The 26,806-nt window shown below is 46.1% G+C and overlaps 1 long non-coding RNA gene across 2 annotated transcripts in view; it reads left to right on the forward strand.

The window, feature by feature from the left end:
* Window positions 1-3,657: 3,657 nt before the first annotated feature.
* LOC128327843 (uncharacterized) overlaps window positions 3,658-26,806 on the forward strand; it is a 49,404-nt gene continuing 26,255 nt past the window's right edge. Inside the window, exons 1-3 of one of the 2 annotated variants that reach the window (XR_008308829.1) lie at window positions 3,658-3,915; window positions 6,944-7,108; window positions 8,445-8,536. This is a non-coding gene — a long non-coding RNA (uncharacterized LOC128327843). The remainder of the gene's footprint in view (window positions 3,916-6,943; window positions 7,109-8,444; window positions 8,537-26,806) is intronic. The other variant, XR_008308828.1, reaches the window with a different exon arrangement.

Below are 26,806 nucleotides of genomic sequence, written 5' to 3' on the forward strand. Positions count from 1 at the left end.
GTCCCAAACCTGTAATTTCAGAGGGAGAGCACAACCCTATAACGTATGTGAAAAAAAGAAAGAAGGTCTGCTCCTGAGCATATGCAGAGTGCTGCCTCATTATTTCTTAGCTACTATTATTTCTTAGCCGTAGATTAACATTAAGGGGCTTCCATGAAGAGATGTGTGATTCTGTGCACTTAAGTTTTTAATCAAATATCTTCTGTGTTTATTATGATCCAGTATAGATAATTTATCTATCTTCATATATCTGAAATGTATATATTTCATTAATCACCCACAAACCCCAAAGACAGTTGGACTAAAATGATTACAAAATCAAGCATGTATTTTAATTTTTAAAAAGTCAAGCACTGTGAATTAGTGAAGCGTGACAGTTAGAACTCTGTGCATTCCATGTGTGTCTCTGTGCATTCCATGTGTGTGTGTATATGTGTGTGTTCATGTTCTGTTTCGCGTATGTACACTCTGTCCACAGTGTATGCATGTACAGATCTGTATGCAGAAAGAGTGCATATACTAATTCACACTAGTTCATACCACAGACAATACCTTCCCCAACCATCTGATTAGGAAGGTGAAGCATCCAGAGCATAGTGCCTCTCTATGTCCAAAAGCCCTCTGCGCATGCTCCTTTATCACATGGCAGGGGAACTGTTCATCTGAATGGCCCCTCAACATGCCTTCCAACAAGTATTTGGAGAGAGTGTAGAAGGGCCGTTTGGATTAACGTTCTCTCCTCCCCTGCCCCCTGCCCTTCATTCACTCAGAAACCTAAATGTATGTACAGTTACCTTGAATGCACATGCTGTAATATCTCAATAGGGTTAAAAAACATACATAGAAAGTTTGTTTTTAAGTACAGTAAGCACTTGCTTAATTGGAATTGGGTTCAGGCAGAATAATCTTTTGTGTGGGGGCCTCCTATTCTGATCTGACCATGAAGCCTGGGGAAGCCAGCAAAAATATGGGGAGCAGTGGATTAAGCCACCCTGGAAACAGTCCCCTGGCAAACAACAGGCTCCAGTTCTGCCCACTCACCCACCTGGCAGATCTTCAGTTCTTGGCTGGCCCTCCTCAATTGCTCACTCCCTTTCTCTCTGCCAATTGCCCGGCTGAATGCGGATGTGGCCACACTGTGTTCAGTTTCACACAAGCTCAATTCAGACATTATACTTTATGGGTATACAGATGTCTGTACACGTGTACACATGTTTGAGTGAATGCCTGTACCTGTGTTCATTTAAAAAGTGAGCTTTGATTCAGGCCCTTCAAATGCATGGTACAGATAGGAAGTGTACTTCTGTACCTGCATTCATCATAACATGTGAATGACTGTACCTGTGTACAGATCTGTACCTGTGTGTACTGTACATTGTAGGTGTGTTGAACATAATGTATGAATGGGCCTTCTGTGTCAGGGGTATAGCTATAACTGAAGAAGGTGATCCTGAAGAAAGGGGACCCTGCTGGCTCTTTGCTCTCCCTCTTCTGCCTTCTTGATTTATTGGTTGCTCTGGATCCAAGGACTCACTTCAGCTTTAAGGGAGACAGGTTTTCCCCAGGAAGGAGATGGGGAGGAGATTGACTTTTATTAGAGAATGTTTAACATATGGTTTACAAAGGCAACAGTGTGAATAGAATTTCCTGAAAAAACATGGCCGCATACTAACAAATATGTGGTTGCAATGGTAGAGAGAATATAGCACTGTACACGAGTTCCTACGGGTTTGGGTAGAGTCCGGTTAAAAGAGTTCAGTGAGAGGAATGTCCAAAGGTCCAAGGGAGGGACAGATCCCAACCTCACCTTGCATGTAGCCGGCAAGGCCGTGCCAGTCTTCTTCTGCCAATTGCAGCCTCTGGGCATGGGTCCTTGACGGCGGAGGGTCTTCTCCAGGTCCAGGGGTGTTGTCAGCAGGAGTTCCTGGTGTGGTCAGCCGCTGTGCTGGCATGGTTCGTTTAGCATGCAGATATGTTATAGATCACGTTCCCGAGGCGGGAGGTTACATACATACATACATGCAGGTCAAGACAGCCATAAGAAAATAAGTGTCCATCTGAGTTAGTCGCGAGCTGCAAGGCATCGCCAATGTATGCAAGTCCTCCTTTGGTTCCACGTGTATGTGAATCTGGACAGAGTCCAGGGTAGAGTCCAAGCCAGGAGAGCAGGGAAACCCGGTCTCAACTTGTGGGTGGGAGATGGCACATCATCTGGGGTGTCCTCTGGGGATTTCCAGGTGGTTTGGCATCCTTCTGCAGGGAAAAAAGAAACCTCACTGGGCTTGTCCGCAGCTCTGGTGGAGCTCCTCCCTACCAGGATAGGGTGGAGTGTGTGGTGGCTCCCCCCCCCCCCGTGGGCGTAGCAGGACAAGCTGTAGGTGGCTCCCCTCCTCTGGGTTTTAGGAGGGTGAGCTGTCTCCCCATGGGATGTGGTGGCTTGGCTTGCCCCCTGCGGGTGTAGCGGGGCAAGCCATGGGTGGCTCCCCTCCTCTGGGTTTAGGAGGGCAAGCCGTTCCTTTGGGTGCGCAGTGGCCCCTCCCTTCTTGGGTTAGGGGAGTGGGATGGTCCGGCTCCCTCCTGGGACATTAGGGGGGTGAGCTGGCTCCTGGTACTGGCGGTGTCAGACAGCATCCCTTCCTCCCCCTCTCCTCTTCTCCTGACTGACTGGCTAGTGCTAAGGTTCAGCCAACCCTCAGGGATGCTGTCTGGCCCTCCTCTCCTCTCGAAGCTGAGACAGAACTGAAAAAGACTCCTTTTTAATCCCATTCTTCTTTAAAAGAACAGGTAAAACCATCTATATTATTAATTCTCCAAGACGGGCCATGCGTGGGGACGTGGTAGAAAGGAGGCGACTGGCTGACAGAGTTTGCAAGCAAAAGCACCTGATTGGGCAGTGGGGATTCCATATGCAGATAGGGAGAAGGAGCCTGTGAGAGCAGAAGCACCATGGTGACTGGGCAGTGAGGATTCCATATGCAGATAGGGAGGAGGAGCCTGTGGCACCATGGTGATTGGGCAGTGGGCATTCCCTATGCAGATGAGGAGGAGGAGACTGTGATGGTTAAGGTCAGTTGGAATGCAACTGTAATTGGTCGGAAGATGTTCTTGATTGTAGAGGAGAGGAATCTATGAAAGGATAGCTGGCAGGGGTCTGCAAAAAGATGGGTTGTGAGAGAGGAAAGAGCCCCTTCAGGAAAAGGAGCCTGCCAATTAAATGAGGAAACAAAGATGAACAAAATCTGTTAATTCAGGGATGGAGGGAGAGAGAGAAAAAACATGAAGGGGGGGGGGAAGAGTGGGAGGAGCGAGTGGAAGAGAGAGAAAGAGAAAAAGAAGGGAGGGGGAAGAGAGACAGAAGGAAGGGCAAGGGACGGGCCTGAGCCTGTCAGCAGCCTGAGGGGAATGAGCAGCCATAGTGGCACCTATTAGCAGCAAGGAAGGGCCCAGTCAACTACTGCTGCTATTTGAAGCTACCGAGGTCATTGGCAGAGGGAGGCAGGCAGGCAAGGGATGGGCCCGGGCCTGTCAGCGGCCTGAGGGGAACGCAGCAAGGAATGGCCCATTCAAACACTGCTGCTGCTCCTGGAGGGAGGAGCAGGAACCAGGAGCGGGGTTCAGGTGAGGGTGGGGAGGTCTCTGGGGATAGGGGGCTGCAGCTTGGCCAATAGGCGGCAGCAATGCTGCAGCCGTGACCAAGAAGGGTGAGGGGGATGGAAGCAACAGAATGGAGCAGGAGCAGGAGTGCAGCTCAGGTGAGGGTAGGGAGATCTCCGAGGTGAGGGGAGCAATCAAGTACTAATGCACAGATGCTCTAGAGTGTGCAAGAGTTCCAGCATTGAAGTGGAGAGAAATAATGGTGGTGGTCAGGATGCAGAGGTGGAGGGCCGGCAGGTGAAGCCCCTCCGTCCAGAAGAGGTGGGTGGACGGCGGGCAAAGCCCCGCCGGCCAGGAATAGGAGGTGGTGGGCAGACAGCGGGCAAAGCCCTACTAGCCGAGAGGAGGTGGTGGGAGGCGGCGGCGGCGGGATGGCCTGGCCCTGGCCCACCCAATGGGGAGAGCTGCGGGTGTGTGTGTGAGAGAGAGCAAGCTTCCGGGGGAGAGTGAGCGAGCTGCAGGGGGAGTGAGCGAGCTGTGGGGGGAGCGAGCGAGTGAGCAAGAGCACTGCGGGGGGAACGAACGAGCGTGCTGCAGGGGAGAGAGTGAGCGAGAGTGCTGCGGGTTGGAGCGAGCAAGTGAGAGCACTGCAGGTTGGAGTGAGTGTGTGTGTGTGCATGTTTGCAGCCCTGAGTCATATGGGAGTAGGGCGACATATAAATCTAAATACTAATGTCAGTTTGCGGGGGGGACGGGGACTTTGTGCTATTTGCATAGGAGCAAGAGAAAGGGCATGCTGATAAAGTTTTGTTTTTCACCATGACCTTACTGTTCTTCTGCAGCAAAGATACAGGGAGGAGGAGGAGACAGGGCACCATTTTCAATTCTTAAGAACATCTAGTCTAGCATCCTGTTTCACACAGTGGCCCACCACCAGATGTCACTGGGAGTCTATAGGCAGGAGTTGGGGGCACGCTCTCTCTCTCTCTCCTGCTGTTACTCCCCTGCAACTGGTATTCAGAGGCATCCTGCTGCTGCCTCTGAGGCTGGAGGTGGGCCCATTCCAACCTTCTTGTCGCAGGGCCCATTCCAGGCTTGCTACACCCATGCTCAGTGTCTTTGCTTCCTTTTCCTGTTTGTTTGCAAAGCTCCCTGCACTCCCTGCTATATCTTCCTCCACTGCCCTCCCCATTGAAAATATGTCCTAAACTGGGCTGTGAAGAGGATGCGTTGAAAACTTGAGTTTTCTAGAGTGAAATATTATGTACTCTTCCCCATTAGTCTTTCTTTTTCTGATCTGATGATATTTATTCACATAATTTTGCTCTGAAAGGGGTGTGACTGAAAAGAGACACCCCCCCCCCGAACTCTTTTCTTTCTTTCTTTCCCTCCTCTCTCTTCCCACCTCACACTACGGGTGTAATATATGCAGGGTGATAGACTGGATGAATTGATGGCATCCCTTTTTTGGTCAGTTGCTTCTATTTTACACAGCTTCCCTTATTTAGAAAGGCTGGAGGATTTCATCCTGTTCTGGACTCTCAAACTGTGGTGTGACTGTGATGTGATGGTGGCGTTGGAGATTAGAGCTGAGAATAAAGGAACCCTCTAAAGCACTTTGTGTTTGAAACTCATTTTATCAGAGAAGTTGCCGGTGAAATCAGCAAGGATTCATGAAATGTTTGCCTCGTGACTTTATTTTCTTGTCTCCCACAGAACAGTGCAATCAAAAGTAGATAGTGCTTATAATGCATTAGATGAAGTGGATTTTGAATGATTTCACAAAGAAACCTTGGAGATTAAGGAGTTGAGGTCGTGGTGGAGGAAGGGTTTTCTGCAGCGAAGAAGATTGACTTTTAAAATGTGCTCTTTACAGTGAAACTTCTGTTTTATTGGACAAAACAATTGTTGACAAAAATATTGTCCAACTCTTTTGTGCAGAGTCATTACTCCCATAATTTGTGGGGATGCTGTGTGTGTGTGTGTGTGTGTGTGTGTGTGTGTGTGTGTGTGTTTGTGAGATTGAGAGAGAGAGAGAGAGAGAGAGATTACAAATTCCTATGCATTTTTACTGAGGAGTAAAAGTGGGCTTACTCTGATATGATTGTACATAAGATTGAAGCCTAAAGCCCATTGAACACAGTGAAATGTACTTTTGAGAAAATATGCATAGGATTGTACTATAAGGAATACTGTAAAACTGCTCCTGTGCAATTTGTCCATAAGCAGGCTTATTTTGTTTTGTTTTTGGTTTTTTTGTAAGCTAGTAATTTGTGTAGGCTTCATCATAAAATTGATCATAACACACACACACACACACACACACACACACACACACACACACACACACACACACGTAGTGGCACCAGAAAAAAATGGGGTGGGGAGGCACAGAAAGGGGAAAGTGCATTTACAGGTGGGTGAGCTGTGTCCCACATATTAGACCTGAAACAGAAATGGGCAGCAGATGGGAGGCAAACTACTTGTTGGGGGGCACTTGCCCCCCCCAGACATCTCTGTATTCACACCTTAGAACAAAACCAACATGATGAAACAATAAAATTGTTAAGTATCTAATAAATTAATTGCCAAGATTTTACCAAACTCAACCATTAGGATGCTCTTATTTGAGTCTTGTGATATGAACAAGTTTTATTTCTGCTCTTTTTATGGCATATTGTTTATGACTTGCAGCAAAGTTGTTAAATGGGCTGATTTTACTAAGCTTGCTAAACTATTGGCCATTCTGTGGGAAACCTCTGACTTGCCTTTAGATGTTCTGTTTTGCAGCCTTGCAGGTTAAGGTAGAAACGGTTCCCTACCTTACCTCTGAATATTAGATAATCGAGGGACTAATAGATTTACTAGAGATTTACACATCAGGCGGTATAAAAATATGACAAATAAATAAATAATAAATAATTAGCTTCCTTTGACCACTAGATGTCGCCTATGCACTTCACTTTTGAGCAGTGAACAAAAATGACAATTTCAGGCAGGATTGTGTCAGCTTATTTTATTTGATAGTAATTGCTTCACTGCAGGCACTTTGGGAAACTGGAAGGAATGAGCCCCGCCTGAGCTATTATCAGTTTGAATTTCATTGTAAGGGTTAATTTCAGTCAGGACCCATTAGTGGTTAGTGAAATAACAAAACAGAGAGTGTAGAAGGTGATATCATTAGATTGGCACTACAAATGTGCACTTGTGTAAGGTTTGCTTTGACATCAGTAAGAAAATGATATAGGGTAAATGGAAGCTCTTTCATATAATATAAAGTCAAGTGCGTTTTAAAATCACACAACTGCTGCTGCTACCAAACATTTATCCAGTACCACTTGTGTTCTAGGCACTGATCAGCACCCAGCTGGTGTTCAGCTTCAATAGGACAATACTTCTACTGCCAGCCATCTTTTGTTGTTTGTTGGATTCCCATTTGCAGATCTACTGTGCTGCCTAGCAGATGAGAGCCAACTGCGAAATGCTGTTTCTACCTTCACAGACAGGTCACAGGGTAAGGACACAACTGGTGGCTCCACAATTTAAAAACCTAATGACTTGCTAATTTTGATTTTATTATAAATATTTTATTAGTTTTAATAGATCTGACAATCGTAATTAATTTACAATATTCAATATGCTGGATTCAGAATTACTAAACTGGTAATCCTTATGACCTTCCTTCCAGAAAATAATAAAAGGGATACAGGGATCTCTAATTTTTTTTTCATCTGTGTGCAGAATGAGATTTGTTCTGGGCAGCAGTATCAAGGCAGTGTTCCTGCACATATATTCAGATTGAGACCCTCCTGATTTAACCGGAGCGGGAGTCTAAAATTGACTGAGCGGACAATAAACACATGTGAGTGTATGCACACATGCATGCCTTACACTGAAGGGATACCATGTAACCTTAAAAATGACCATCCTGACTATGAATATAGCTTTATATGACTGTATTATGGAACTTTTCATCTTATAACCCCACCCCCCTTAATAACAAGTGGGGACTCCTGTTTACATACCACACAGCACTTCTAAAAGGGATGTGGGCTCATTGCTTCCGCAGCATTCACCAGCACAAAGATGCTCCTAGCGATGATGGGGGAGGCTCTGTGTCTCCTAAGCACTGTGTTGGAGCAGCTGCAACCTATTCCTGTTGGGAATAATGGGAGTAAATCGCAGCTCCTCTGACGCAGAACATAGGATGCATGGATGCTCCTCTGCCATTGCTAGGAATGTCCATGCACTGATGAGTACCATGGAAGCAGTAAGTGCGTGTCTCTCTTGGATGTGTGGCTAGCTGCACATTAAGTAATCCTGGGTCTTTAAATAAAAAATACATCCAATTATAAAAACTTACTTCAAAGTGACATCCCAGCTCTGTGGACAGATGGTCCTTTTTCTTGACAGGTCATTCCTCCCCTGCATTTAACAATTGCATACCAAATTCCCATCCTGTTCTGTCATGATCCCACAGGAAAAAGAAGAACTGCTTAGCCACCAATTGATTTTTAGAAATGACCAGGATAGTACAGAATGCGTGTATGGTTTTTCTTCTATTTCCAAGTAAGCTTATCAGAGAAGTAGGGGGTTATTGGTCAGTTACCTATATCTTTGTTGACTATAGCAACTCTTGCCTATGCTGCCTGCACCTTGTCCATTTCTCATAGCACAAGTCACTCTTTATAAGTCATGGAGGGTCGTGAAGTAGTTATGAAGAGAAGCTGTGGGTGCAGCAAGTTTAACAATTTACAACCCACTGTCATGGACCATCTCAGTGAATGTTGCTAGAATGGCTTAAATCAAAGATCTGGGCTACAGCAGGACTATCTCATTTGGTTTTTCAGCTGTGCGACTGCTGAAAATGATGCCGTGAGGACTGTATGGTGTTAGCAGAGATGGGTTCAGAAGAAACCACTTGGATCCATAATTCGTAACTGTAAGAAACTACATTAAAATAGCTGGGTTACATGTCTGTTTGGATGTTGAGAGAATTCTTTATGCCTATCACAGAGCTGGTCTACAGAGAACCCATTTATATATGAATCCCCCCCCCACATTCCTTTACCTCTAAAGGTGAGATTAATTCATTACTTTCTGACTGGGTATAATCCCCCTGCTATTGCCATTTCTAAAACACGGGATGGGGATTTACCTGGGGCTTGCCACAGAAAATCATGGTGGTTCGTGAGAAATTGTGGTCAGTGGAGAGTAAGTAAAACCTGCTCTCGTGGTTTTCACTCCCTTCACTAAGCAGCAATGCAGTTTTAGTTGCCAGAGAACAAGGAGGCTACATGAATTTTTCATCAAGTGGAAGATTTCCTGAATGAGCCTTCTCTGAGGTCTTAGCTCACAAACTCCTGAGATTCATATTTCACCCAGATCCCTACCATATTTTAATGAAAACTATACAATGTGCATCAGTGATTGTGATTCCTATATGCTAGCAAAGTAATTTTGTGATTTCTCTACACTAGCAAAGCAAGTAACTTAGCTGGGGAGGTAGGAATAATCCTGGGTATTGAGACACTAGTGATTCTGCCTTCCCCAAATCAGTGCCCTGGGAGAGGATGAGCCCATTAGGGTTAGGGAGCAGAGCATAATTTGATATGTGAAATAATAATTAAGAATAGTGCCTAAGTAGATTAAAAGTACTTTTCTTTCAACCTTAACAACTGTAGCCTGTCTCCACATACTTAGAATTAAGTACGAGGGATTCTAGAGCAGGTGACACCTTGCTTTTTAGAAAAAAAGAAATAACTAGCTAAATGAAAGTATTGCCTCAAGTCCATCTGGCATCTTTGGGCCTGAAATGAAGTGCTCAAAGATGAGGATTGTTCACCCCACGACTTGAGGTTTGAGCCATCAAGCAAATATTGAAAGAACAGAGAGGCCATCCTACCCTCACCTACAGAAAGTATAATTACCCTCTCATTTCAAAGGCCTGACAGGATTTTGGGAGCTGCCATGTGACGACAGAGCTATCAATAAAGGCATGAGAAAGGGGAAAACCCAGCCTGAGCAAATGATCAAACCGGCCAGTGGGGGACATATTTAGTCTTTACAAGATTACAGTTTTAACCAGAGGCGTAACTATAGGGGGGCAGGGGGGGCACGTGCCCCGGGCGCCATCTTTTCTGGTCACGTGGGGGGCGCCGCCATGACAATTTTTTTTTTAATTTTTTTAAAAAATTTTTGTTAATAAAAATGTTTCCTGCTCAGTGCAGCAGCACTGCAGCAGTCAAGGGAGCGCGTCAGCACCCCCTCCCCCACGAGCAGTCCCTTCCGCACCGCCCGCCCCCCCCCATTGCTTTGCTGGCGCCTGGCGGCCAGTCGGTGGCCTGGCTTGGCGGCAGTGGCGGGCACTTGTGAGGAAAAACCTAAGTATAATGTAGTATGTGGGGGGGGGGGCGCGGGGGGGGCGCCATTTCAGTGCTTGCCCCGGGCGCCATTTTCCCTAGTTACGCCTCTGGTTTTAACCAACTCCGTGGTATGTTTTCTTGAAAACTGTACTGTAGCAGCTGCAGTGACAATTCTTTTTTTCTGTACTGTTGAGTAGCAGTGAACTATGTGTGATGTTAGTTGCATCATTTGGCTCTGCAGGTTAAAAAAAATGCCATGAAGATCAGTTGGAACCATGGCATGGGGGAGGGGGCTGTATTTCCACTTTCTTTTGCCTTGATCTGGATACCCCCTCTCACCTTTGCCTTCTGTTTACGTTTTAAAAAGCTTCAGGGGCCCAAATGGCATGATTTGCATCACATCCAGTTTGGCCCCAAGTAACTGTTGATGCATTCTGAAAAGTTCCCATTCCCACTTATTCTGTCTATACAAGATATTTCTCCATAACTGTTACACCAAGAAATCTCCAGTACTTTTTAATAGTTCCATAAACCTGGAATGCAATATTTGTGCAGCTTTCCAAAGACAGTTTAGCTCAAAATCTCTTTTTACTGTTTCCTTGAGATTTCCCAGAAGCATTATCTTTGACATTTCCCATATCCAGTCATTTTCTTGACTGTGTCTAAGCAATAGGTGTTGTGAAACAAGTGTTCCTAAAATGTTTGGACAGTCCCACCATGGATATAAGCAATCTCTTTATTGCACATTATGAGTAGATTCATAGAACATACCAACATCAAATACTTATTCATTATATTTATATACTGCGAGATATATACATCTCTATTAGGGCTAAGATTGCTTAACCCACTTTCCATTGATCATGGGAACCATTGGGCTCTTGGGCGAGCCTGGTGCTCCCAAGGTGGCTAGCCCACCTAAAACACCCTCCCCTTCAATGAAGTTAACACAGCAAGTGCTCGGTTAACCTCATTTTGTTGCTTGTGTGCCGCTGCAGCATGTGGCAACACACGAGTAGACCCAGGCGCATAGCAAGGTTGGAGTGGGCCCAGAGACAAGATTTTAAAATGCCCCCCCCCCCCCACCGAAGCTCAGCTCATGAAGTAAAGAAATCTTAAATGAGGCTAAAAAGCATAAGGTTTTGTCAATTGTGGACGATGCAAGTCATTTAATGGTACTAGAGAAAGACATGCTGTTCTGGTAGCTCCAGGTCTTCACACTCACATCCATTTCGGAGGATGAATACAACTGAAGGAAGCCCGGGCTGGGGGAGACAGTCATGTGATTTGCCTCTGGGGGGCCCCCCAAGGCAGTGGGCCCCCAGACAACTGTCTCCCCTTGTCCTGTTATAGTTATGCCCCTGAGTAGACCCCTGACCGGGAGGCTGCAATCAGTCTCCCAGCCTCAGGGGTCTCTCCAGGATGCCCCGCACACTTGGAACTTCCGGGGGCTGGCCAGACTTCGATCCCAGCCACCCCTGCTGGCTCCATGATGGAGTTGGCAGTCGTGTGGGTGGCCGATCTGGCCGCCCAGGGCTCTGGGCAGGATTGTTTGCCGCTGGCCTTAGGGGATAGGTGAGCTGTGCCATTGCTCTACCTGGGGATACTGAACTGAGCTTTGTAGCTCGTCGTTTGTGGAATATACTTGTCTATAGTTAAGCTGAAGAAGGCATGTGAGACTTCATTAGGATCCCAGTATAGAGCAGGACAGTACTGGCAGCAAATAGAGATGTGCAAGCCAGCTTGATTCGAACTAGGTTCGACATCAAACCGGCCCAGTTTGGGTAGTCCAAGTTCAGACTGGACCGGTGCCTGGTTCCAAGAATCAGTTTGCAGCCTGGCTCATTACAATACAACAATTAAAGGGGTGGGCGTGGAAAAAGAAAGCAGCCTCTGTACCTTTACGGAGGCGGCAGTGGAGGTGGCAGAGGCAGTGGAGAAGTGGCGGGGGCTCATCCAAGTCCCCCGGTGGCTTCCCAAATGACAGCCCGGGCTGGTTGCGGCCCAGTTCGGGCCTCTGAACATGTGCAGAGGTCGTGATAATGGCTGCAGCAGGCCCGGGCTGTCATTTGGGAGGCCAGTGGGGGGTTTTGAGGAGCTGCTGCTGACTGCTGCAGCCTCTAATGCTTCTCTGCCATCACTTCCTGTAAAGGTACGGAGGCCACTTTCTTTCTCCACCCCTGCCCCCACACCTTTAGCTTAAAGATTAGGGATACCCCCTTGTAAAGGGGAATCCTCAAGGATTCCCCTGTACAAGTATACCTGAGCCTGTCTGTGAACTGGTTCAGCCGGGCTCAAGGACTGAACTGAACCAGACCCAGTTTGACTAAACCCGGAACTGAGCTGTCCAAACTGTTTCCGTGCACATCCCTGGCAGCAAAGTAGCACATTACTGAGAGGTAGGTCTGGGCCTCTTCCATGGGCCTTTTTGGGAAAACCTGGGAATAATAGGGCCTGTTTTGCCATGCTGAGCCCTCAAATGGCCACTATAGGAACATAGGAAGCTGCCATATACTGAGTCAGACCATTGGTCCATCTAGCTTAGTATTGTCTACACAGACTGGCAGTAGCTTCTCCAAGGTCACAGGAAGGGATCTCTCTCAGTCCTATCTTGTAGATGTCAGGGAGGAAAACTGGAACCTACTGCATGCAAGCATGCAGATGTTCTTCCCTAAGAGGAATATCTTTCAGTGCTCATATGTAGTTTCCCATTCAAATACAAACCAGAGTGCACCCTGATTAGCAAAGGGGACAATTCATACTTGCTACCACAAGACCACCTCTCCTTCCTTAAATGCAGCTGAACAGTGGTGTTGGGGTGCTTGTCTGGTTGACTGCACAGGGTGCCAGATGGTTCCTGAGCTTTTATGGAGTATTAGAGGTATACTCTGCCTTCAACGCTGTACCCCCTACCCCACTCTCCACCAGGAGCCATTGATCCTATGGCCAACCTGATAACACTTTGTATATAGTTAAAGCCACTAGAACAATCCAAAACACACTAGTAAGGAAGTCCCACTGAACTCAGTGGTATATTTGTATTTGAATGATGTGTGCATAGGATCACACTGCGACGCTGTTAACTAAGAATCAACAAATAGGAAGGGATTACATTTCCTTTGGAAGATATCAATATAAAGAGTTTGTAAGGGAAGGACACTTCATAATTCTGGGATAGCTCAACATGCTAGTTGCTTATATAGTGCCCCCCCCCCACTTCCATGGGCAAACATTCAATCATGTAACTCCCCATATGCAGTCTGAAGTCATAACCAATTTATCTAAAGAGGCTCTAAACTAAAGCATGCCATCTTGAATTGTCCAACAGGATTACTGTTGGACAATTCAGCCATGATACTAGCTGGGTGACTTTAGGCCAGTCACTTCTCTCTCAGCCTAACCTACTTCACAGGTTTGTTGTGAGGAGAAACCTAAGTATGTAGTACACCGCTCTGGGCTCCTTGGAGGAAGAGCGGGATACAAAATGTAATAATAATAATAATAATAATAATAATAATAATAACAACTTGCTTGCCTTTGTGCAGGTGAATGCAGCCAAAGACAGTTACTTTCAGCATTTAGTATCTGGTATCCATTTAGTGAAGATAAATGTGCATACATAACAAGAGGAGAAAATCTGCTTTATAGCCATTCTTTGATGTGCATGACCTCTTTGGAATATTACCTTCATTAGTTATGCTAGCCATATTTATTTTTTATTTTTTGCATTTATATTTTTATTAGTTTTCTACATACCAATGTGACTTCCAGTTCATCTTTCAACATAGTTATACTGTAACATCTGTATTTGCTCTTGTATAAATATTTTCTTCATATTTTACCATCATAATCCTTTAGTTTCATTACTCAAACAAATTCCCCAACTGTTATTTTTACATTTCAATCCCCATATTTATTTTTGAGGGAGTAAAAGAGGGAAAAAATAGTATGAGTCCTGGGACTTGCCAGCTCTCTTTTCCTTCATCACCAAAGTGACTAATAAGTATGCATAAAAATGCTCCTAACATTACCTTTTTAAAAAAACAAAACAAAACAAAACATTTTAATTGGATCAGATCTTCATATGTAGTCCCAGGGAACTTATCCTGAGGGGGGAAATGACTATATTATATTACACTAACTTCTTATTCCTGAAAATGATCCATTGCTGCTAGTCAAGGATTTTTGTTTTTCATTTTTGCTAACCTTATCTCTCCCCACCCCCCCGCTGCTATATTACATATCTTTTGTGAAAGCTGTGCAGAAAATGACCTTAATAAAAATGAAAAAGCCATCATGTTATTAGAAGGAATACCTTGGGTGTCCAAGCTCTGTTCAAAGATAGATGGCAAGCAGAAACAACAGCAGGAACTGCCGTAATCTTTAACCTTCTTCTTGGATTTTTACAGAGTTACAGAACTGTAGGTCTGGAAGCCACCTCAGAGGTCATTTTGTTTAAAACTTGGCATTTAGCTTTGATTCACCATTCTTTCATCACCAAGAGATTAACGGAATGATCTTAACATTGAACTATACCTGTTGGGCAGGATAGGATTGCTTCTAAATTCCCTTGTGCTGGCGGAGCACAATGCTACACATGCAGTAAAAAAATTAGGCTAGCATAATGATGCTCTTGCACTGATGGGAGGTTTGACTACTGTTGCTCTTGATAGGAATAACAAGAGCAATGATGTGAGGACTCCGTTGAAACAGGAACAGCTTCCTTATTGTCTTACCTCTGCTCCAGCTGCAGAAGGTCTCCAGAACAAAAGAGCAAACACACCCACACCCTCCTGATAAGGCCTTTGGCCCCTCCCCCTAGGTAGGATCACATTTCGCATTTCCCCGCTTTTGAGTTTCAAACTTCCCAACCCAATAAGGAAAAATAAATAAATGATGAAAATAGAAACCACTATTAAACAGTTCCTATATAGTCTGTGTAAACCACCCTGAGCCATTTTTGGAAGGGTGGTATAGGAATCAAGTAAGTAAGTAAGTAAGTAAGTAAGTAAATAAATAAATATGCCACCTTAAGTGGCACAGAGGGGAAATGCTTGACTAACAAGCAGAAGGTTGCCAGTTCGAATCTCTGCTGGTATGTTTCCCAGACGATGGGAAACACCTATATCGGGCAGCAGCGATAAAGGAAGGTGCTGAAAGGCATCATCTCATACTGCATGAGAGGAGGCAATGGTAACCCCCTCCTGTATTCTACCAAAGACAACCACAGGGCTCTGTGGGCACCAGGAATCGAAATCAACTTGACGACACACTTTACCTTTATATTCTACCAAAGAAAAACCACAGGGCTCCGTGGTCTCCAGGAGTCGACACCGACTTGATGGCACATTTTACCTTTAACTAGAGGTGATGAGTAGACAGTCACCTCTATCAGCTCCTGGGGATTATTTTGCCCCTCAAATGGATGCTGTTCCTAGCTATGCACTGCCTCTGTAATGTGCAGGCTTCTGGATCACTCGGCCAGTAGAGGTTGTCCACTGTGAATGAAACTGCTCCAGTGTGATTGGCAAATACCCCAGAATCTACCTTTGGATTTGTGTGGGGAAAATTATCTCAGAAAGGAACAGTTTCACATTAGGTTTGAATTTGCACGAAGTGTGGACTCAGGAAATGAATGGACTGAGACAAGATTTAAGTTTTTAAAATATAAAGAAGATATTTATTGTAGGGAAGGGTACAGAGGAGAGAAATGTGTGGTCAAAGCAACATTACTATCAAAAATACATTTAACTGCAATGAGGAGTTTTAGCTTAGGGTCCTAATTGTGTAAGTTTCCCAGGTGGGAAAGAGAAAGAGGCTTTTTAGAGAAGGAGGCAGTTGGATTTAAGAAAGGAGGATAGAGATAGATTTTGGGCCCAGTGAGGGGCAAAGCTTATATCACCTGGTCTGGATGAAGGACTCTGGGAGCAACTGAAGAACCTTGTTCCTCAGGAACAGGTTGGGCCAAGGTGGGTGCAAGAAGGTTGGAGGCAGGCGCGTAACAATGATAGGGCAAGGGGAGACAGTTGTCTGGGGGCCCCACTGCCTGGAGGGGCACCCCAGGGGCACCTCATGTGACTCCCCATTGCCCCCTGCCCAGCCCCATAGCCTCTCAGCCACTTGCCCTCTTCGCTGTCTCTCCTGCTTGTTCTGCTGGCCCGGAATCGAAGCAGCAGCCCAGCTGCAAAGAGCTCCTTTTCTCCCGCCTCTCAGCTGATCGGCGGGTGGGCGGGGCTTCCACGGAGGCCTCCGTGTAGGCCGCAGTGAAGCCTGAACTCGAGTAGGGCCCAAGCAAGCCAGGAAGGAGGAGGCAGCCAGAGTGTTCTCTGCAGCAGAAGAGCCCTTGCTGCCCTGCTTAACCCAGACCAGCATTTGCCAGGTAGAGTGTGAACTCCTTTTTGTGGTTACCTTTCCCGCCCCCCCCCCCCTATATAGGGATCTGCTTGCCATAGGGCTTGGATATGGGGGGGGGAGGGACCGAGAAGTCTCTGAATATTTATTTTGAAACAGCTTGGAAAATTTGCTGACTTAAAAAAAACTATCTAAAAAGTCCTATAAGTGGCTTGTTTCATGGCAGAAAATTGCAAAAACTTCTGGAACAGTATTTTATTAATTTTATTTATTCATTCATTCATTTATAAATGCACTTATGTTCAAGTTGTTTTGCAACCCAGAAGGTCTGAGTGAGAACTGTGAAGCATGTCTTGTGCTTTTATTTTATTTTTCTTGTGTGTGAACTGCTCCCCAATAACTTGCAGGGACTTCAGGGTCAATCTGGCCAACATGTGAATGCAGCACCTCTATTCCAGAGGAGATGTGTCTTAAAGGGCTTTAAAAGCCTCCTGTGAAAAACCTCCTGCAATCAAACTTGACTGAATTTGTTCAGAATTCTGAGAAAACAAACATAGGTTCACCCTGCATGGTTGAAAGTCTCCTTTGCTAATCTGCAGCGAGGGGCCCATTTTAATAATTCATCTTTCTAGTGTGTTCTAGGCATTAAAAGTAATACAAATGTATAGTACTCAATGTATATCACTATATATTGTGACGTGTGTGTGTGTATTCAGTGAAATGTATTTGCAGGCAGCATACTTATTTTGGAATATCAGACTTAAATCCTTGGGGGCCTGGGGTGTGCGGAGGCCCTGGACTTGGGGGGGGGCCCATTTTAAAATCTTGTCTCTGGGCCCACTCCAACCTTGCTACGCCCCTGGTTGGAGGGGTTAGTTGGTAGAGGTGAATCCAGGAGAGTGCTTCCTCTGTGGAACCAGCTTCCTGTGTTAGCGAGGAAGACTGGGCAGATCAGGCTGGACAAGAAAGCCCATCTGGAGAGTGGTACGAAGTAATGCCTTGTATGATGGCCTGTGGAAAGTAAATTGCCCAAGAAGCTGATGGTAACTCCAAGGTAGCTGGTGTGTAGAAAGCACAAAGATCAAAGGGAGCACCCGAAGGAGTCCCAAGTGAAGTGCACAAGGGAGCACACTGGATCATGTAACTGGGACTTCTTATACCCAAAAACATGTCCTCAGGGCACATTCCAAGTTGCCTTTTTTGTTGAGAAGTGTGTTGGGTAGAACTGGCAAGGATCCCATTGTTGCTGATCTCTCTTCCTGAGTGTAACAATGTGGGAATTGCCGAGGTACAAGGGTTTTGTCTTGAAGGCAGACTGCATAGATGTGAGAAGGGAAATCTGCATAGACGGAAATGTCCAGTAATCCAATCTGTACTTTTAATGGGTGCTTTTCTTAGATTTGAGGTGCTGACTCAACCTCTTTTCGTGGTGGTGGGGGATTTACCTCCACAAGTCTTATCTGTGTTCTTTCTTGTTAAGCGAATTGGCACATTAGCTGGCTGCTATCCTTTGCAAAAGGAGAGGATGGGGAGGTGGTTCATTCAGAGGACAGAGTGGCCTTGACAGAGATTTAACCTGCTTTTAGTTAACTTCTGGGGTCTGCTTAGTATATCTCAGATAGGGAGGGCATACGTCTGCTCCCTTTTCCATTAAAAAAAAACCATTTTATATCCCGCTCTTCCTCCAAGGAGCCCAGAGCGGTGTACTACATACTTAAGTTTCTCCTCACAACAACCTTGTGAAGTAGGTAAGGCTGAGAGAAAAGTGACTGGCCCAGAGTCACCCAGCTAGTATCATGGCTGAATGGGGATTTGAACTCAGGTCTCCCCGGTCCTAGTCCAGCACTCTAACCACTACACCACGGAACCAAATCTAGGAGCGACTGGCCCACTGTCACTAAGTGACCTCTCCCCGCGTGCTGTAAATTGAAAGCTCATGATGCTGTTAGGTTCCTGAGCATATACAGAGTGAGATCTCCAAGTCTGGAGATTGAAACACAAACTGAGGAGTGGGGGCTCCTGGGAGCCAACAGAAAAGCTTTGCTAGTAACATCACTCCCCAAGTGAAGATGAGGAATAAGCTTCACCAGAAGGGGATTGGTTGGGTTTGGCTATTATTTGAGAGTGCCAGTTAAGTGATCTGATGGCACCCCTGATTCACCCAATGGCATTGCTTCTGAAAGCTCCAGTGATGCTGTAATGGGGTATGACGCTGGCATACTTTGTAGATGTTTCCTATTCCTTCTAATGGTGCCATTGCTGATTTTGACAATATAAGACGGTGGTGTCTGATATTGGTCTTGTATAGTTGCTGGTTCTAACCAGCTCTTCTCATTGTCCAGTTTAATTCTTACCTGGGAACCAGGGTACAGGTCTGGTAAAGCCTTCACCCCGTGATGCCTACTGAAATGGAATGTATACGCTACTTTCACCTTCTCATCCGCTGCACAGATTGCCTCCATGTCTGGCCACTGAGGGAGCAAGAACATTTCCAAAGTTGGAACAGATGTCCATAGCTGTCTACCTATGATCAGCGGTGGTGGACTATACTTGGTAGCATTAATGGGAGTCGCACTGTAGCTCAATAAGGCCATAGACCAATCATCCTGAGCCAAAATCCACTTTGCAGTTTGGACTGCTCTTTCTGCTTCCTTATTGGCATGTGGATAGTGAGGACTGGTTGTATTTTTCAAAAAATACAAAGACAAAAGTTGTATTTTTCTGCAAAATGAGCAAACTCTTGCCCAGTAAATTGTGGGGCATTTTCTGTTACTAGTTTATCAGAACACTCTGCCTGGCCATTATATTCTTTAAACAACTGATGGTAGTGGATCTTGTAATATCAGACAAATTCTTACAATTTCTAGGTACCTAGAAAAATTGTCTAGAACAGCTAGATATCTTGTTCCTTGTATTTCACAGATATCTTCTCCAATCTGTTTCCAAGGTCTATCTGGCAATGGAGTAACCAGTAGTGGTTAGGGATGTGCGAACCGGTTCAAATTTGAACTGGTTCAAATTCAAACCAGGGTGGTTCGAAGGTTCGAATTCGAACCGAACCAGCCATCAGGTTTGAGCTGCAGGTTCGAATTCAAACTGAACCAGGGGGTGGTTCGATTTGAACTGGTTCAAACTGGTTTGAACTGGTTCTGACATCCAAAAATTGGTAGGATGGTAGATGGCACCCAGGGGTACCTGCCACCCAAACCCCAAAGCAATTAGACACTTGTACGATATTTTATGAATTTTTGAAATTTATTTTTATTTTTTCTCATAGGATATAATGGGACGCAAACCAGGCCATAATACCTTATTGTGGAGCACCCATGGGTGCCAATAACCACCCAAACCCTGAAGCAATTGGACAGTCCTATGGTTTTTTATGAATATTTGAAATAATTTCAATTATTTTTCTCATAGAGTATAATGGGAGCCAAACCAGCCCATATCCCCTATTGTGGAGCACCTAGGGGCACAAAAGCAGGGTGGGTGGTAGACAGACAGGGGTGCCTACCACCCACAAAACCCCAAGGCAATTGAACACTCCTCTGATTATTGGTGAATTTTTAAAGTATTTTTGAATTCCTCATAGGGAATAATTAGGATTGCAGCAAATGTTTAGCTTCACGACAGGGGGAAAGGGGTGTCCTAGAGCGGAGTGTGGTGGGTGGTAGTTCCTAGGGTGGGCAAGGAAGCTATCAGAATTATTTGAAAATACATTCCACCACTCACCCCACTTTTGTGCCCCTAGGTATTCCACAATAGGGGATATGGGCTGGTTCGGGTCCTATTATACCCTAAGAGAAAAATAATTAAAAATCTTTCAAATATTCATAAAAAATCATAGAAGTGTCCGATTGCTTCGGGGTTTGCATGGTTGTTGGCACCCATGGGTGCTCCACAATAAGGGATAATGGGCTGGTTCGAGTCCCATTATACCCTATGAGAAATTTTTTTTCTTCCAAAAATTGATAAAAAATCGTACGAGTGTCCGATTGCTTTTGTTATGAACGGTCTATAACATATCAGAACCAGAGGTACCAACTCAGAAGTATGGTGAAATATAGGCCTGTGTCTGATTTCAGTTTATTAAGAAATGATACCTGAACTCGAGGTGAACTGGCACCCAGGTCAAACTGCTCTCTGGAGCTGGAGGAATCCAGCATTGTGTTGTTAAAATGGATATGCAAGGAAACACAATGAAGCCAGGTCTGAATGCTGAATATAATCCATATGCTAATACCACTGACTACCAAGTGTCTGTGGAAGGAGCCAGGGGGCTGATTTCCCCCCCTTCCTATTAGTGTTAAATCCTTGTCCGTGATTAACTGTATTGTTCTCCATGGAAGGTCAACATAGCCAAATGCATGCAGAGATCCGTCTGTAGATTTTAATCACACTTCACTGATGCTACAAATGTATTGAATGTCTCACGCACATATATGTTACTTTAAATATAATTACACGCTAGATAAGAGGTACACAAGAAGTAAGAATGACTGTCTGACACCAAATAGGATCAATTCCCTTACTAACTCTGAATTTTAACACCTATTGGGGGGAAATGCAATTTGCAGCATCTTAGATGCAGATTTCCCCGCCCCTCCCTTCTCAGCACAGAGTTTACAGAAGATGAGATTCAGAGATCTCTCTGGACGGACCAAATATCCTGAGCTAATTTTGGTAATTAAAAGACAATATTCAGAGGATAGCAGAAAAACACCTTTTGTGATCCAGAAGACATCAAAGGATGGAACCACTATAAGAAGGAATCTCTGGACATGGCAGTTTAGCAGTTCTGTGCCTACGGGCATTCTGCTCACACGCTAGCTATCTTGTGCCCACAGCAAGATTTGCTCAGGAACTCTGCTCATGAACAGGAACTGTCTGTGACTTCTACTGCGCAGTGAGAAGTCAAGACTTTTTCCCAGCCATGGCACCTTCACTCTCTGCCTCGCTCTGAGCAAACTGTCTGCTTGACCACCAGAAGCCAGACCATCGCTCTGTTGCTGCTCCCAGCTACAGTCTCTCCTCTTCAGCTGAAAGATCCACCATTCTCAAGCCTGGTAAATATGCTGCTCATACAAACCTGGAATTCCCTCATCCCTTCCCCTTCTCCTACACCCTTCAACTCTCCCCCTACTAATTTCTGATCCCCCAAAAACCATACCAGCCCTGAACCTTCCTTCCCCCCCCCCCTTTTTCCCACCTGTATCTAAACTGTACTAGGCTCTAGGAAGATTTAATTGCACCCACATATGTCAGTTAGGCACACTGGGTGGAATATATTGGTACTGGTTAGGATGCTCTGTTTAAATACTGTTGCTAATATTGATAGAGGGTTCTGCTTTCTGCTTTGCTAGATTATGTTGTTAGTCTTTATACTCAATAAAGCCCATTGAATCCTTTTGAGTAGTTTGATCTCCTTTCTTCATTGCGTCCAGATCAAACGTGGTCACCAATATAAAAGAACTTGGCCCAGACCTATTTTATATACTAGCTAATGAGCATATTTAGTATATAGATCAGGCCTGGTCTGTAACACTTTGGGGTTTGGGTGGCAGGTACCACTGGGTGCCAGTTACCATCCTACCAATTTTTGGATGTCCAAACCGGTTTGAACCAGTTCGAAATGGTTCAGATTCGAACCGAACCAGGAGGAGGTTTGAGCAAAACCAAAACCGAACCACCCCCTCCTGGTTCGAACCTGGTTCGAATTCGAACCGAACTGGGCAAACTGGTTTTGTGCACATCCCTAGTAGTGGTTCTTCCCTGTGGGAGGGCTTCTGCTGTTGGCAAAACTCACAGCTTTCCATCAGTGCTTTAATGTCTTGACCCAGCGTTGGCCACCAAACTGACAACCATGCACATTGTCTGCATTTAGTGATGCCTGGGTGGCTTTGTGAAGTATTCTCAGAATCTTATCTCAGTTTGTCTGGAATGAAAATTCTGTCACCATAGAGAACTAGTCTATTTGACTCAGTAAGAGCCCCCCAATTTGCAAAGAAAGGTTTGAGTGCAGTTGGTATGTTGCTTGCTCATGATGGCCAACCATTATGCACAAACTTCTTTCCTGCCCGTAACTCCGGATCCACACCAGTTAGACAGTGTATGCACTAAAATAACATTTTATTTATTTAATTTATTTATTTATTGTTGCATGTCTGAAATAGGCTTTGAAGTTTGTAGGGTTGCTTCATAGGTCTCAACTTCATCTATAGGGTGGATTGATTCAATATCAGCAATTTTGAGTTGATGTCTTCAGGGGTGTAACTATAATAGGGCAAGGGGAGACAGTTGTCTGGGGGCCCACTGCCTTGGCCCCCCCCCAGAGGCAAGTCACATGACTGACTCCCCCAGCTGCACACCTGCCTGGGCTTCCTTCAGTTGTATTCATCCACCAAAACTGATGTGAGTGTTAAAACCTGGAGCTCCCAGAACAGCATGTCTTTCTCTAGTACCATTAAATGACTTGCATCGTCCACAATTTACAAAACCTGGGGGGCCCATTTTAAAATCTTGTCTCTGGGCCCACTCCAACCTTGCTACGCCCCTGGATGTCTTGACAAGGTATCTGCAACTGCAAGTGTCTCGCCTTGCTTGTACTCAGCGAGAGGGTTATACTATATCATTCTGAGGAGAGATTGGCACCCAATCCAAATCCTTGCAATTGATCAGTGGCACCAAAGGTTTGTGGTCTATATAGAGTTTACTTTGTCCGGCCCAAAGAGATACTTTGAGAAACTCTCACATGCCCAAACTGCTGCCAGGCACTCTTTCTCAATTTGAGCATATGGGTTTTTGCATCTGTGAACATCCTGGAGCATTATGCCACTGGTTTCAACTCTCCTTCATGATCTTGCAGTAACACTCCTCCTAAACCATAGCTGCTAGTATCAGCACCGATGATAGTGTGACAATTGACATCATAGAATCATAGCACTGGGGACTCTGTTCAAAGTTGTTTTACTCTTGTGAAGGCTTCATCTTGTTTTTGCCCCCAATACCAAACATTGCTTGCCTTTATCAAATAATTTAAGGAGTATAGCACCTAACTTCGGCAAGAATCTTCCTAGATACTGTACCATGCCAAGGAATCTCTGCAACTCAGCTATAGACTCTGGAGGTTTAATCCCAGAAATGGCTTCCACCTTCTTGGGATCTGAGATCACCCCACGTTCATCTATGTGGTGTCCCAGATGGGTGAGCTCCGTCTAGTGCAGAAGGCACTTGCTTTCATTCAACTGTAATTCAGAAGCTTTTATGGTCTCCAAGACTTGACCCTTTGGAAGGGCTTTGGAGCACTAGAAATCCCAAAAGGTAATATTTTGAAGAAATGTCTTCCAAATGGTGTGATAAACATTGTTAGTTTGGCAAACGAAGGTTCCAACTGGATCTGCCAAAATCCGCTGGCTGCATCCAGTAGGTGTGCAAACCGACTCAAATGAGTTTGACGTTGAACCAGTTCAGTTCAATGGCTCGGGGCTGGACCGAACCACCCCGTTCAGTCTGGCCCCGGACTGAACCCCCCTGACTGTTTGCGATTTTTAAAAAATGTAATTTTTTTGAACCTTTTCTCCTTTGGGGAAGGTTTTTAAGGTGGCGGGGTGGGTGGTGGGTGTGGGTGGTCCGCAGAGGTTCCCTCTCCCCCTGCCGGCCTCCGTTATCACCCTTCTGGCCAGTTCGGCCGGTTCGTCCATAGCTCAGCACAGTGGCCATTTTGGACACTGCCACACATGTGTAAATGGCCTCTGCGAGGCCTGGCATGACCCAGGGCCTCACAGAGGCCATTTGCGTATGCACAGTGGCATTCAAAATGGCCACTGTGCCAAACTACGGAGGCCTTGCAGAGGCCATTTGAGCATGCGTGGTGGCATCCAAAATGGCCACCACACTGAGCTGTGTAGGCCCGAACGGGCCGAAGAACCAGTCACGGAAGCCAGAGGGGGGAGGGGGAACCTCCACTGACCCCCCCTGCCACCTCGACAACCAAGGTTAAACATTTTTTAAAAATCATAAAAAAAATAATAATCCGCTTCCGTGCGGATCCTTAGCATCCAGCGGAAGCGGAATCCAGCTGCTTCCGTGCACATCCTTAGCATCCAGCAATGAAAATACTTGGGGACCTGCTAGCCATGGAATGATATAGTCCATTATGGGGAGAATGTATTTTTCTCTTTTCACAACTTTGTTCAGCTGTTTTAGGTCCACACATATACAAACTGTACTGGTATCATCGGTACTGGTACCATTGGTGCATACTAGTCAGTAAGTTCTGTGATTGGTTAGGTAATTCAACATCTGAACATCCTCTCCAGCTTTTACTTTGGGAAGTAGTGGAAATGATATTGTTCTAGCTGTATGGGCTGCATAAGGAACTGCCCCCTCCTTGAGTAGGGGTGTGCACGGAACCGCGGAGTTGCGGTCCGGCACTGGGGTGGGGGATTCCAAACAAGTTCGGGGGGGGGGCTTTACTTACCCCTCAAGAATGCCGCCATATTTCTTGAAGTAAGCGGGCGGCATACCTCCCTGCCGCCCGCTTCATTCCCCCACCTCCGCGGCTGCTACTGCTGCTACCTTTGAATCAATACACAATCGGGCGGCAGGGTATCTCCCAGCCCCTGCCGCCCGGCTCTTCAATGCCCCCCGACTTGGCTTAAATGGCCCTGCCGCCCCAGGACCCCTGCCGCCCCTTCCCTTCCCTTCCCATGCTCCCATTCTCAAGGGGTCGGCAGGAGAACTCCCCCGCCGACCCCGTCCCCTTCCCCAGGCGGCTGCGCTCTAAAGTTAGAGCGGGCGGCGGGAGAGCTCTCAGCCGCCCGCTCGCTTCCCCGCTGCGGCGCTGCAAATGGCTTCTAGGAAGCCTTTTGAGCAGGCGTGCTAAAGGCTTCCTAGAAGCCATTTGCAGCGCCGCAGCGGGGAAGCGAGCGGGCGGCTGAGAGCTCTCCCGCCGCCCGCTCTAACTTTAGAGCGCAGCCGCCTGGGGAAGGGGACGGGGTCGGCGGGGGAGTTCTCCTGCCGACCCCTTGAGAATGGGAGCATGGGAAGGGAAGGGAAGGGGCGGCAGGGGTCCTGGGGCGGCAGGGCCATTTAAGCCAAGTCGGGGGGCATTGAAGAGCCGGGCGGCAGGGGCTGGGAGATACCCTGCCGCCCGATTGCGTATTGATTCAAAGGTAGCAGCAGTAGCAGCCGCGGAGGCGGGGGAATGAAGCGGGCGGCAGGGAGGTATGCCGCCCGCTTACTTCAAGAAATATGGCGGCATTCTTGAGGGGTAAGTAAAGCCCCCCCCCGAACTTGTTTGGAATCCCCCCACCCGAACCAAAACCACGCGTGCCCGGACCGGTCTGGAGGCCTTTAGAATGGCCTCCGAACCGGTCCGTGCACATGACTATCCTTGAGTCTTATCTGTATTGGTGCTGTCTTTAAGGTTCTTACCTCATCATGGGCTCTGTGGAAAGTTCTTCCAGGTGGCTTAGCAGGCCCATTGCAGTAGCTGTGTCTCGGCTCAGAAGACTGTTGGTCTGAGAACAGAGCACATATATTTTGAAGTTGTATTCCTTGCCTCTGTACTGGGTAGTGGCTGTAAGATACCCTAAGCAATTTAGATTTTGCCCTCCAGGGCCAGTGAGGCATACAGAGGTCTGCTGGAGACGAGGTGGGTTGCAAAAACTCCTGTCGACAGATTCTGAGATCACACTTACATCAGAGCATGTATCAAATTTGAATCTCACTGGGACACCATTAATTTGCAGCTGCATCTCCTATGGGTCAATAGAGCCATCTAGGCAGGTGACTGGTCCCTACAAGAAGTTTCCATCTGGATTATTTTGCTTTGCAACTTCTACAGACCTGTATTCTTCAGCATGCAGCTTTGTAGCAATCCTTGTAACAGGAGAACCACTGCTTCCAGTCAGGCCATCTTGCAGGCCTGTTAAAATAGAAGCCTTCTATTGGAGAGAACTTTGCCATGCTAGGCCTAAGTCCAGCAGAAGGAATCTGGCTTTGTTTGCTTTTTCTTTTTCCCCTGCCATTCCAGATACACTAGAACAGGGCTGCACAACTCAAATACCCTAGTAGGCCAGAATCAGCCGCAACTTGGTGGTTAGGGGGCCAAGGCCAATTGTTAGTACATTATTACATTAAAAATATTATTAGTTACTTGTGGATCTTTTCCCCTCATCCAGATTCCCACAATTTTAATTAAGGATGTTGGCTAGAAAATAGGCCCTATCCCTGCTCAGTCAGTGGGGCACTTGGAGTGCATGCCAGCCTCAAACAAATATCAAGACCTCTCCTCTTCCTAAATTGCTGTTGCTTTCAGGCTGCAATCCTAGACATGCTTACTGGGAAATAAGTCTTGCTGGGTACACTGTGGAATGTATTTTCAAGTGAACATGCATGACCCAGGCCATGCAGAGACCCATTGCGCAGTAGGGGTGTGCACGGAACCGCCACACTGCGGTCTGGCACTGGGGTGGGGGGTAGCTTTAAGAGCG

This window comes from Hemicordylus capensis, chromosome 5 (genome assembly GCF_027244095.1).
Source record: "Hemicordylus capensis ecotype Gifberg chromosome 5, rHemCap1.1.pri, whole genome shotgun sequence".
Lineage (NCBI taxonomy): Eukaryota > Metazoa > Chordata > Lepidosauria > Squamata > Cordylidae > Hemicordylus > Hemicordylus capensis.